Source organism: Primulina tabacum, chromosome 18 (assembly GCF_025594145.1).
Source record: "Primulina tabacum isolate GXHZ01 chromosome 18, ASM2559414v2, whole genome shotgun sequence".
NCBI classification, from domain to species: domain Eukaryota; kingdom Viridiplantae; phylum Streptophyta; class Magnoliopsida; order Lamiales; family Gesneriaceae; genus Primulina; species Primulina tabacum.
In genome coordinates this window covers 21,127,963-21,142,666 of record NC_134567.1, presented here as the reverse complement: position 1 = coordinate 21,142,666, position 14,704 = coordinate 21,127,963, and the positions used below count along the sequence as shown (strand labels likewise).

General features: G+C 36.6%; 1 pseudogene; it reads right to left on the bottom strand.

The window, feature by feature from the left end:
* Positions 1 to 11,824: 11,824 nt before the first annotated feature.
* On the bottom strand, positions 11,825 to 14,532 carry LOC142532354 (TOM1-like protein 1; annotated as a pseudogene).
* Positions 14,533 to 14,704: the final 172 nt, after the last annotated feature.

Below are 14,704 nucleotides of genomic sequence, written 5' to 3'. Positions count from 1 at the left end.
ACTGCATCTATATCCTCCACATCATTTTATGTGCTTCTTATATCATTCTCTTCCATATTTTCAGTTGAAGTATTTACATCTTCTAATACATCATTATTGGTACAGTGGTCATTTGAGACAAAAGTTCTATCAAAATAATGATCATACTTATTTGTTTCATCATCGACATAATCATCATTGAAATGAGTCACATTTAAATCTGGTGACATGATATTTTCACTTTCAACAATATCAAGAGAAACAACACTGAGTTCAAATTCGACATGAAGTACATGTCTTTCTTTCGCGCATCCAAAATATAAGTATGCTTTCAAATCATTATCATCCTCGATATAAATTGGACGAATATTGCAATGCTTCACATCATGAAGATAACTTAATTTCAATTTTTCTGTGCCACTTAGATTCATAATTCTGTATATCTCACTTTCTATATTTCAAAGAACAAATATAAGATCCAAAGGAATAGCTGCCCACTTACCACTCGACCATGAACGACATTTAAATATATTATCTTCTTTAATTTTCCATTCATCATTGTACTCAAAGAGAATAACGATTGGCATAACCTACAAAACATATATATAAATATTATATTATAGACAATATTATTTATTTTAAAAAATATGCTCGACCCACACATCACTCGACCCACACACACGAGGTGTGAAGAGCTGGACCCACTCTTCACACCTGGAGCGAGTCGAGTGTGACGTGCACCTCAACCCACACACGAGGTGTGAAGAGCTCGGCCCACTATTCACAACTGTGGGTCGAGGTGTGTGTGAGTTGAGACATCTCGACCCACAGGTGCACCTTGACCCACCTATGGGCCGAGAGACACCCACACGTATTCACCAACACACTACCTAGAAAATACGATCATGCTCGACTCACACCAGCACACTCCATTTATCTGCTCGACCTACACAATCAATTCATACTACGTTGCACTGTAAATACTCACACAAACTCCACTCACAAAAATTTTAACAAAAAAAAAAAAACCAGAATTAAACTGAAACAAATCTAGCAATACAGCATTCAAGTACTTACTTCTCTGCAAATCTTCAAATTTTCAAATGATTTTTGATTATTTGTCGTGAAGAACACAAAAATAACGGGACTAAATGAAACCTCGGGGAGGGAACAATATCAATTAAAATATATTTTTTGAAAAAGTAAAATCTAACTAACTAATTAATGACCTAATAAATGAACTCACCTAACTAACAACAGTCAACTCCCTTTTTTTCGATTTAAAAAAGTCAAAATCTCTTTTATTTAATTAAATTTAAAATGGATCATATATTTTTATTGTCATGAGTAAATTGTGACTTATTTAAAAAAAAACAATTCATAAGTCAATTATATAATGTCCTTATGTTTTAAGTGTAAATACACGGTTAAATTTGATTAAAACCCTAACATGCATTCTCATTATTCAGTCGACCTAAATCTCTCTTCGCTTGTCTACGTAAATCTCCCTTCCGTCGACGCAGTTCGAATTTTATTCCCAGAAATTTCCTTCCCTCGACGTGATGCAAACTCAATTGAAGAAATAGCTAACCAAAATCTGGTAATTTTCATGTTATTTCGATTTATTGCCTCATTGTGCGTGTTTAAGAAGATTTCGATTTTTTGCTTATGCGTGCGTGTTGAAGAAGAAAGGGTCGACCTAGTCGACACAAGCTTGGACCCAAACCAAAAAACATTGTTTGGGTCGACCGGATCTTTGGGTCGACCCACGGTTGGGTCGACTCGACTCAAGCTTCAGTCGACCCCCCAAATTCTCCATTTATTTTTCTAACATATTTATGTGTACCTGTAACAGGTCTATTTGCCAAAGAAAACTAGGAATGAATGCAATTTTTTGATGTAAATTGACACTTGAATCCAGATATAAAGATATTGCAGAGAGAGTTAATCATGATTTGAACACGACGAGAGAGCCCTTTTTCTCGAGCAGTCTCTTTTGGTAATTGGTTAGGTATCACATAGATTTTAACCTTTCTAGTCCAATTATCTGGTATGTAATGAGTAATCATGGGGGCCCTTAGCTCCTAATCGTTATTACAATGCACTTTGATTAGGGTTAACTATTACAGTGGAAAACGAGCTTAAAATTTCTTTACAATGAGCCCAAAAGATTTCTCCTATAATTTAAATATTGAAAATAGTATTTAATCTCACATCATAAACATGCCCCACTAATCAAAACCAATCATATATATAACAACAACTCATATCCTCGGGACATGCCCCGGTTATAAATACATATATACAGGGAACAAAATATACATCTCAACTCAAACTATGACTCCCTCCAGAAGTACCCTCTCCGGTCTCCTGATATCCTGGAGTTAACCTAACCATGTGTCTACACACAAAGACAACAACAGCCCCCTTGGGGGTGAGCAAAAGTTCCGTATGGAACAACCATCATATATACCACAAGGATCTAAACAATGATATATGGTAATGCAATGCTGTATGTCGTGGAGGTATCAGGTCAATTCCCATCCACTGAGCACATGTCGAATCAAATGGTATCGCTATCAAATCAATGCTCGAGCTGGCAACACCGCCTCAATTAGGGATACTCGTATTATAGCGTCGTACGAAGTCCATCAAATCTCAAATCTCATATCAATCGCGGGGCCACAAAGGTCTATGCTTAAGGGTCATATAATACCAAACATAGCATTATGTTCACAAACCCCAGAATCCAATCAAATCATATCAGGGTATCCAAGGATCATAGCTCAACGTGCATGTCATGTATCGATGTATGCATCAAACAATGTGTGTTAACAAAACATTTATTTTATGCATCGATATTCCAATCACAATGTCATGTATGCCACATAAACTCAACAAATAAGGCATAGACATATATTCTCATTCCAATCAATCAAACCAATCTAACATATATAATATAATACAGATATCTGTCGTATGTTATCCGGTCGCTACATACCTCAATTCTTCGTTTCCAGTTGATGTAGCCTGAAGATATCGATATAATACTTTATCTACATCAATAACATACTCATTCCAATCAATAACATAATCCAAAGTCATTAATATGAGTTTCAAATATCTTTTGAAACTTCAAAAATTCATATCAAATCATAATCATATCATAATTCAATTCCGACTTCGAATATGAGTTTATTGTCGGTTATTCTACTACATATAGGAATTTCAACTTCAAATACATGCTATTCCAGCACTTTGATATTTAGAGCTGCTGGAACCAGAAGAAATTTACCTCAATCAGAAGCCCTCGACACGATGATTCCGAATATATAATTGGTTTCGCGTTTAGACAGCGTTTCGAAGTCGATTCAGACAAAAGAAATCAAGTTTCCCTTCTTTTCTCTCGAAGCCCCGGTAAGGAAATGAAGAAAGAGTAAAGCAGAAGTCTCGTTCTTATCACCACCGTTCTCGCGCTCGGGCGGTAAAATTCTCGCGCCCGAACGCGAGACATTCTGCCCCCGACTATCACTTGTACCGCGCTCGGGCGGTCAAAAGTTATCGCTCGGGCGCGGAACATTCTGCCCGAACACAAATTTCATATATCCTGGCGCTCGGGCGATCATTTTCTACCGCCCGGGCGCCACACGTTCTGTACAAATATTGATTTTTGTACTATATTGGCGTCCGGCTTCTCCACTCGAGCTCTTACAACATCAATTCATATTCGATACTTATTTTCTCATTTTCATTGTCACGATATACATCAAATACATAATCACATGACAATTTCATAATTATCGATAATCATACAGGATTTACGATAATACGATACACGGTCCTTACAAAGCAGATAGTTGATACTGGTAGTGATGGGTTGTGTATGGTCGTATGCAGATGCCAGTTAGATTTTTTTTGTTAGAGTATTGTTTAATAACCGGTCTCGATTGCGCTATAGAGCCCGAAAATCTACCAGATAGAGGTGTCTTTGGAACCACACACTTTGCCGGTAAGTTTGAGATATTTTTGAGTGATTTGGAGGCAAAGATCAGTGTCCAAGTGCAGAATGAGACTGATATAGATGTGGAGAAGTTAAACATGGCTAGTCTTTACTTCTGTTGTACCGTCTTTGGTGAGGGGACTAGGAAAAAGACGATGAAGATCGACCCTAAATACTTGAGGCTTGTAGATGATTTGGATATGTTTAACACTTATGGGGTAGAGTAGCGTATCGTGACGCGGTCTGATGTTGAAGAAGGACCTTTTAGGGCGATATACTTGCCTCACTAAGGCACAGGGTCGGAAAGAAGTTGATGGCAGCTTTCTTTTCGGTGGTTTTGTTCTGCCTCTGCAGGTATATTCTTTGAATGTTAAAGTGGATTTGTTATCTTTATTTATACTACTTACATTGTTTGAAATTTATGTTACAGATCCTCGCTTATGAATATTATCCGAGCGTAGCACAAAGGTTTGCAAAGAGAAGAGATGTGACGGTTTGATGTTGCCCATGATGTTTCAGTGGGTGACTAACACGTGGCCCTCAAACTGTGCCCCATCTGATGTTGATGTCAGTGCAGCCTTTGGTGACTGTGCTATAGATGTAGTAATATGGAATTGATTTGATATAATAAGTGTAGACATAATTTTTATTAATCTTATACGTTATTAATTAAATGTAGGATTGTCTTGGATGTTTGACTCCTACTCCTGAGGAGCTCGTTTCACCGTATTATACGACCGGGGTTTTGTTGATTCTGCGCCCGATGCGGTCATCACTCGGGTAGTCGAGCTGTGGAGGTAGGGTCAAACAGTCATATGTAGCGAATACCTTCTGGAGTCTCCCTCAGTCCAGCACACGCCTTTATCTCCGGATGGTTCCAGCACCCCTTACGCACATTCTTCTCCGGATGTTCCAGCACCCGTTCTGGTGATGCCACTAGATTCAGTTCCAGCACCAGTTCTCCCATACGTACGGGTCCTAAAGTCCACTTTGGACTCAATCCTTCCGCCGCCCTTACCACTGGAGCAGCGTTTTCGAGAGGCTGTTGATTGCATTGGAGGATTCCGTTACGTCTATGCGTATTTAGATGATAGCATGATTATTGAGACCAGGGCGTGTATCAGGAATATAAATCTGGCTTTCGATGAGTTGAGATCGAGTTTGACCGAACAAATTAGAGTCGGTTTTGCTGAGATCAGGTCTCACACGCCAGGTGTTGTTGAGATCAGGTCTCCGACGCCATTGCATCAGGAGAGAGATTATAGCATAGCCTATAACAGAGGGTGGAAGAGGAAATCATCCGAGACAGATTTTGGTGAGTTAATTTTATTAATTATATTTATGTTTACGTAAGAGATTGATTTATTATAATTGTCATTCTAATTTTAATTTGTTTGATGTATACTGTTAGGTGTGGATGATAATAAGGCTAGGGAAATTGGCAGTAGTAGCCAAGCACACCCACAACGGATATTTGAGTCTAGCCTTCCAATAATAACAGAAGAATACTCCGAAGGTGAGGTAATGCATTTTTTGATTTTATATTATGTATAGTATATTAAACAATAAACTTTTTATTTTATATATTCAAGTGACTCCTGATGCGGTTATGTCAGGTGGCGAGGCGACCACGTCGAGATGTTAGTACACCACACCTTATCTATTCATATTTGCATTAAAGTTGTTATAATTTATCAATTTACGCAAAGAACCGTCAGTTTGGGGAAATTATAGATGACGGTGTGAGGCCATTTGCGGTGAGCGTGACTTTGTAGGTAAACAACTCGCTGGCGCGAGTTAGGGCATCGATGTTCGTCCGTTCGTCTAATAGGATTCCAGGTTTTTACTTCGAATATGAAAAGTCATTCTAAGGGCTCATGGCGATCGCGAAATCGCATGTCACTGTCTCTGTAAGCATTTACAACTCATATTTTGTAGAACACTTACTTTTTTAAACTTTGAAAACCTATTCTTCTGTCGAATTCAGCACATCGGAGAAGCTCTATGTGGATTGCTTGAGATGCTGATCCGACATCCTGAAGTGATGTCACCAGATGTGTCGTTGATGGATATGAATTTCTACACTTCGATGTCAGTATTGGCCGAAGATAAAGATAACGTTGTCAACACAAATCTGGTGGGTATAGTGAAAGGTATTGATCCAGAATGACCGTGCCTCTCGTGGGAAAATGCATGAAGAATTATCATCCATGTCCACACAGATGGGCGCTGGTTTTTGCTAAAACTCGTGGCAAGGGTCAATAAGTGCATTATATTTGACTTGCAGTGAAGGCACGACCCCAACTTCAAAGCTCTGAATGAGGACATAGAGCCTATGCTTATAAACTCTGCTCGTCTGCTATCCATTGTTGTGAACAACCCACATCCCGAGAGACCATGGTATATAAAACTACATGATGAATTCAGATCCAATATTAAACAATACATTGTCCTATCTCTAATGTGTAGTATGTTTAGCATTGATATATAGACTAATAATTTTATTCATAATTCTATTATAAAAAAACTTCAGTATTCTTTTTACTTTTACAGCAAAGATTCAGGAGCATTTGTATTAGCTGTTGCTGGATATGCTTTGTTGAGGAAGAGTGAGCAAATAGTACTATATTTAGATGATAGAGTGGTATCTGAGTTCAGATATTTTTTAGCATGTAATATGTTTGATAATCATTGGACATTGTTTATAGTCGAATTTTGTTTGTTTAAAATTTGTGATTCATTTAGTCCAATTTTGTTTGTTTAAAGTTGAATTTTGTTAAAAAAATTTGTTGTTTCTTGGGTCGAACATGTTGATTGTGGGTTGATATGCTTGCTTTTGGGTCGACTCTGGTATTTTTGGGTCGACCATGTTGATCTGGGTCGACACTGGTCGAGCAACCATGTTGATCTGGGTCGACCATGTTCATTTGTGGGTCGATCATGTTGTTCTGGGTCGACACTGGTCGACCAACAATGTTGATCTGGGTCGACTATGTTCATTTGTGGTCGACCAACCATGTTGATCTGGGTCGATCATAATGATTTGTGAATCGACCATGTTGATCTGGGTCGACACCGGTCGATCATGGTGATTTAGGGTCGACCCTGTTGATTTAGGGTTTAGGATTTAAGGTTTTTTACATATGAATCAAATAATTTCACAACTATGTTATATGTTTTAAGAATTTCACAATTATGTTACATGTTTTAACATATGAATCACAATTTCACAACTATATTACATTTTTTAAGAATTTCACAATTATGTTACATGTTTTAACATATGAATCACAATTTCACAACTATTTTACATTTTTTAAGAATTTCACAATTATGTTACATGTTTTTATATGAATCACAATTTCACAACTATGTTACATTTTTTTAAGAATTTCACAAGTATGTTACATTTTTTAACATATGAATCTCAATTTCATAATTATGTTACATGTTTTAACATATAAATCAAAATTTCACAACTATGTTACGTTTTTTAAGAATTTCACAATTATGTTACATTTTTTAACATATTAATCTCAATTTCACAATTACGTTACATTTTTTAACATATGAATCTCAATTTCACAATTATGTTACATTTTAACATATGAATCAAATTCCACAACTATGTTAAGTTTTGTAAGATTTTTACAATTATGTTACATTTTTTAACATATGAATCTCAATTTCACAATTATGTTACATGTTTTAACATATGAATCATAATTTCACAACTATGTTACGTTTTTTTAAGAATTTCACATTTATGTTTCATTTTTTAACATATGAATCATAATTTCACAATTATGTTATATTTTTAACATGTGAATCAAAATTTCACAACTGTTGGGCCGACAAAGCAGCAATTATCTAGCAATTTGGGCCGACCCAAAGTTTCAGCCTTTTGGATCGACCCAAAACCAAAATTGATGTAGCCAACAAAGCTCGACCAAGTTGATCCCGTCTTTGGATCGACCTTGTAACTTTTGGGTCGACCCAAAGACTGTAACTTTTGGGTCGACCCTTGTTGTTTGCTTTTGGTCGTCGCATTTAACTTTGGGTCGACCCATGTTGCTCCAGGTCGACCCAAATGATGAATCTGCTTTTATCTTTTGTTGAATTCACCAATCAAAGGAAATCTCTTCTGTTTTCTTCTGCCTAGTCTCTTCTCTAACAAATGAGGCAATACCACTGGAAAATTAATGTTGCGTGGCCATTCACTTTCATCAGGAACTGGATACACAGTCTCTGAATAAGTCATGCACAATGTCATCGTAGAATAGTACTCTGAACACAAACCATATAAATCAATCTTGGCTAACCAACTGGCTGCAATGACATGAGCACATGAGATTCTATCAATATCAAATACTCAGCATGTGCATCTTTTTTATTCCAGGTCCACTATGGCCGAATATATGTGGCTCCTAACATCAAACTCAAGATGTCCTAATTCAAAAACTCACATTCTTTGGGCATCAATGAACCTGCTACGATGAATCCCCTCGATGGTAGGTGTCAGAATAGTGTTAGCTTCAATTGATGCGTGGCGATATCGGGCAAACCAAGACGAGGCTAGTTTCTGCAAAGAATCTAAAAGTACAATGATTGGAAGCTTCCTCTCTTCAAGTAGTCTAGCATTGATCGACTCAACCTCGTTTGTCTTCATAATGTTGTAACGTGTTTTTGGACAATATGCTCAAGTCCATCGATCAACTGAATATCTCTTGTCCAAAAAATGTGCGGCCTTAGGATATCTATTTCTAAAATCATTGTATGCAATATCAAACTCGACATGCTTATAAATTTTTGCAATGTGTAGAGACATTTCGGTTGCACCCTTTTTTTGCATCTAGTTTTCAAGTTTTTGGATAAATGCCACGTACAATGACCATGATGCGCATTTCTATAGACACTAGAAACCGCATTAATGATTTCATGATTTATGTCTGAAATTATCACCAGTTCATCCTCGTCTGGTACTACTTCTAACAACTTCGTTAATAACCAACTCCACGAAGAAGTACACTCAACATCTACTATTCCTCACGCCAAAGGATATTGATGATAATTTCCATCTTGTGCCTATGCCACGAGCAAAACACCATTATACTTGCCGTTCAACCACGTACCATCAATTGATACAACTTTCCGCATACTTCGATATCCCCTGACGCATGCACCAAAGGCAAGAATATATACTTGAATCGATTTTCCTCGTCGACACATATGTATGTTATGCTTCCTCGATTCATCTTCTCAACCATGTGCAAATAACAAGGAAATACAGTAAAACTCTTCGAAGGATCACCTTTCAAAACATTTTCTGCTAGTTCTTTTTCTCTCCAAGCCTTATAATATGATATATCAGCATTCATATTATTGTGCATCATCGCCATCACCGCTTTTGGTACAATTGACAATGGATGACCTTGGAAATTATCCACCAACATATAACGACAACAACCGAACTTGGTCCGCTGATTCTCTTGCATCTCCTTGTCAAACCACATGTGTGTGTATTGCAATATGTCCGAACGGAGAATGCATGTGAATCATTCTTAATCTTTGAGGTCAGATTCTCCACTTACAATTAGACACTATACATTTTACGGAGTACACTTTTTGGCTACTTTTTACAGTCTCAAATTCAAAGCAAGCTTCCAAACTGATTCTACTTAACTCTTTTTTCATCGCTTCTATGTTTGAAAATTCTTGACCAACAAACAAGTTTGAACCATCTGCGAATGAAATGTGTCATTACCAATATACACATCTGCAACCACATTTGCGTCATTAGTTGCAACCATATTTGCCTCGACCTCAACGTCATGGATGACATTCACATCACGTGCATCATCGTATATCTCAGCCATGTTACTACGATCCACATGGATACATCCACATTATGTGCTTCGTCGAAAAATTCGCTGCTATTATTACGATCCAAAGAAACAATATTCAAGTGAAAATAATCATCAAAATGTCTCTGTTCGTTAAAAATACTATTGTATTCATCAATACCAACTCCGTGCACATTATCAGAAACATAAAAAGAAGCAACATGTTCAATTTCAATTTGAAGCACTGGCCTAGTTTTCGGACAACCAAAATACAAATATCCTTTCAAATCATGGTCATTCTCTATATAAATTGGTTGATTGTTGCACGAAAACTCTAGGAGATACTCAACCTCAAGTTAGAAGTACCGTCTACTTTCCCAGCTCTATATAGTTCACTTTTAAATTTTCAAAATAACAAATATCATCATCTGCTGGAATAGCAACAAACTTTGCATTGGACCCTGGATTCCATTTATATACCAGCTCTTCACTCACTTCCCATTTACTATCGATATGAATAACAATAACTGTAGGCATATCCTACAAATTTCACCAAGGATAATTAGAATAGACAAATATTTATATATAAAAAAATAAGCGTGGCCACACCACGCCGACCACAAATTTTGTTGGTCGACCAAGAAAAATTCTTCTTGCTCGACCCAAAATTTGTTGGTCGACCAATTCTTTTGGGTGGACTCTTGTTCTATTTCTAGGTATCATCAGCAACCAGGTCATTAAAAATTTGAATTGGCTAAACGATGGGGTCCAAGGAAAATGGAGAAAACTTACTTGTACTGACGGACTTTTTTTCTTCAAATACAGAGGCGGTTTCAAATACAGAGAAATCGAGTAAGATTTGGAGTAGATTTAGATCTAAATAAGGAATGAGCAAGAAGAATACACGAAACGGAGGTGGTGAAGTTGGATTTAATGTAATGCGGAACCAGTTGAGGGTAGATGGTTGTTTTAATGGTTTTTTTTATTTCGGGAGCTGGTAACCTAATTTTAAACAGAAGATGTGCGTCGACGGAGAAGAAAGAGAAGATGGGAGAAGAAAGCGAAGATGACAATTAATTAAGTTAAAAATTTAATTAGAGTTAATATAATAATCAAAAGTTAACTCTTTGTTTCTTAAAAAAAAGTCATTATGAATTTATTTATTATTTTTTTTAACAAGAAACATAATCCATTATTACGTAAACATCAATTCAAACAAAATAAATTATTATTCAAATATTAAATATATTTTTAACATTATTCAAAATAAAGTTTTAGGGGTAAAAATATATATATGTTATATTCATTTTATTTTTTGGCACTGATTAATAATTATTATCACATTAAAAAATTCTAATTAATAATCATCATGCATGTAAAATAAATAATGTCATTTATAGAAGTGTATTTTTGAACCAACCATCCTACATTTATAACACAGACAGTAATTCGATGATTTCCGTCATACTTGATATGATGGAATGAATGATAATGTAATGAAAACATTGATTTTACGTGGCATTCGTGTACTTAACTTTCACATGGATAATAAATACATGTTGCTAAATACATTTTATCAAGTTTTTGCATCAAAATTTCATGTAATTTGGTAAAAAAAATTGAAGTGCTGATCTTTGATATTGTAATTGTTTCAATTAATTTATATTCTAAAATTTTAAAAAAATGGCTGTGCCTTGATTAAACAAACCCTTCATCAAAAACTCAATTTAATTTGTTTTTATTTTTAAATCAAGAGAGATATAAATTTGTAAAAACCCAATTCCAAACTTGATTAATTCAAATGCTTGCTCGACAACTTTGTGATGTACATGCATAGCAAGTGCAGTTCCAGTCTTCCTACCAATATCATACACAGATGTGAAAAATTGAATCCAAATTTCACGAAATCAAGAATCAGATTCTTTCTCCTTCTCTATGTTCCAAGAATCATAAAAGCAAAAGCATCGAGCGCTTCTAAATATCAAACATGTACTCATTGCGATCAAAAGGTAATGAGATCATCTTTGGCTGGATGCTGTTTCTTGGTGTCCTGTGTCTGTTCCGATGTACCACCATTTTTCTTACCAAATATCATCTCATCAAGATCGTCCACAGCTCGTCATTGTTCCGTCCTTGATGGGTTCCATGTGGAGTACCAGATGATTTCCTGATAAGAGCTTCTTCTTTCCCTCCAAGAGGAGAGTCATCGGGCTCTACAGCGACTGGAATCATAGCAGGCTCAGGTTCCAGTGCTACCACTAATGGTTTTTGCATATCTTCGTACTTGGATAGAACCTTTTGAATCTCATCATTCACGTTCAGTGCTTCAAACAGCAAGGCCTCATTCTCTCCAGCTGTCTCGATGATCCTTCGAACAGTGTACTGGGATTCATGACATTGTTGTAATAGCACGATGGTCAGGTCATCCTGCAATCCAAGTTGAATGTAAAATCAGACTAAGAAAAAAAAGGCAATAATAGCTGATTCAGAACTTCTATCGACCATAAAATTGTTGTTAAATAACCAGTAATACAAAAACTAATATGTATCTTTAAATCAAGAACAAACACACAATTTCTTACCCCGTCGCCACAAATGAACAATGTGTACACAAAAAAACCAATCCTGAAGTATAAAGAGTTTCTTACATGGCTAAATGTAAAAGTTTGATGTAAGTCATAACTCAGTAACAGTACCTGCAGAGCATCTGTGGAGAAGAAGACAATACAGTGCCGAGAAGCTCTAAGCTGTTTCGAGCCACATCAAATGCCTCCTTGGTGTGTTCTGCTGAAAAGCGTTGAGCAGGAATATTATGATGGAGTTGTTGTGCAAGACTAGCATTTGACTCCGAGGTTGTCACGGATCTTGGAGGAGTAAATATAGGAGCCAGACTCTCATCATCTCGATCAGGAAATCGTATCCCTCTTGATTTCAAACTCTGAATTGGGGGAAGATTGGTCTTAGACAAAATAGAAGTACACACCAGACAGACCACAGTCTCTTTTCGTGCATAAGTGGTGCCGAGGCAAAGCTTGTATGTCTTGCTTTCACATGAATTTGTAAGTCCACTACACAAATGGCTAAAGAAAGTGTTCAACAACTATTCTGTCCAAAAACAAGTTCGTCGACCATCCTAGATTTTTCCAGTTGCCTATAGTTCTATAAGAGATCAGTGTACTAATTATTTATTACTACTCCGTCAATTACAATTCAAAAGAATATTATCACAATGAACATCCATTGGCACGCGAATAACAACTCAAAAAACTTCTACATAGCAAAATGAACAGATAAAAGAATTCAGATAACATTTTGGATGGTAATGGGACAGTGAGAAAAAATTAATTGAGGAAACTTGATATCTAAATACCTTCGCAGACTACAAATGTCCATCCCATAAGAAGAGCTCAATTCATGGACATGAAATATCATGCTTGAAATATTGTTCTATTTTAATAAGTTTTAGGTAGAAATGGATAAAACAACCAAATAATTACCGAACTAAGGCAAATTAGACTTAAAACTGCAAATGTACCTTGTAAGTCTCGTCATAAACAGGCAAGTAACGCAGCTCGTTTGAAGATTCGCCCCAGGATTCTATCAGCAACAGAGCCTTATTCCTGTTGTTGACCACAGTTTGGGGGTCATCAATCAGCTTCACCATCTCATCCAACACCCTCTCGGCAGCAACCTCTGAAAATGCCTTTTCACAATTCTTCACGACAGTTTCGAGCAACACCAGAGCTAAAAACTGAACCCCAGGGCTATTAAACAAAATTCTTTTCTTTATTCCCCTGATCAATTCAGTGCTACTGATCCTCTCGTGGTTTATCATGTCACAGAGTTCAAGATTGATGGCCCAATCAGGCCCGTCCAAAGTTTCAGCAGTGGCTTCCTCAACTACTTTGTCTGCTTGGTTTGGTCCTTGGAATAATTCCTTCATCTTGAAACTCATCGAGCTCATACCGGCACTAATCTTCTGTCCCATCTCGGTCCCTCCAATCTTCAAGCGCTCACCCAAGGCGCTGACCTTATCCATCAAATTGTCACTCATGTTTTCAACACACGCTCAACAAATCCCCGACCAATTCTGCTTTCCTCGAGTCCTATTGATAAAAACAATACAGTCAAAGCCCAAAAACCCCACTAGGAATATGAACTGTTCCAATAATGGAATCACCAGATCAAATTAGAATTCTACACTCATAATGACCCATGAGAACAAGCGCGTGACTCGTGCAGCCAGTTCAATTCAAATACCAAAAAAAAATGTAAAAAATCGCAACATATTTCGCAAAAGAGAACGAATTCAATTCACACAACATCCATTTCAATTCAAGCAACAAATGGGTCTCTCAAATAAATTAAAAAAGATCAACAATATAAACGTAAACAACCTAAACGAGTAATGGATCAAAAAAGCAATTTATAACGAAATTAACATCATACCACGAACCATGATATCCTAAGAATCATAATAATCGACAAAAATAAAAGATTAAACAGCTTGAAATCCTGATCAGCTACCTCTCTGCCTTAGAAGTGAAGTGATGACGACAATTGTTGGAGAAGAAGACTATTATTCCAATGCGGGGAGACTTTTGTATCAACGTATATGATATAAATATTCGGGAGGGAATTCCAATGTTTGTAAGTGCTGACCAGACCCGGCCAAAGTTTTTATCTTTTTCCATAGCTGCAAAACAAAAGCAAAGAGCGTGGTTCAATTCCATTACAGAACTTCCAAGAGTATAAATTCAACAAAAAAATTGAGTTGCTCGGAAGAATTACTGTTAATTCCAATTGTTGTGCGATAGTAGTCTCGCACCCAAAACGCAGGGAAGGTTTAAATTTTTTTTGCTTGGACGTCGTGTGTTCAAAA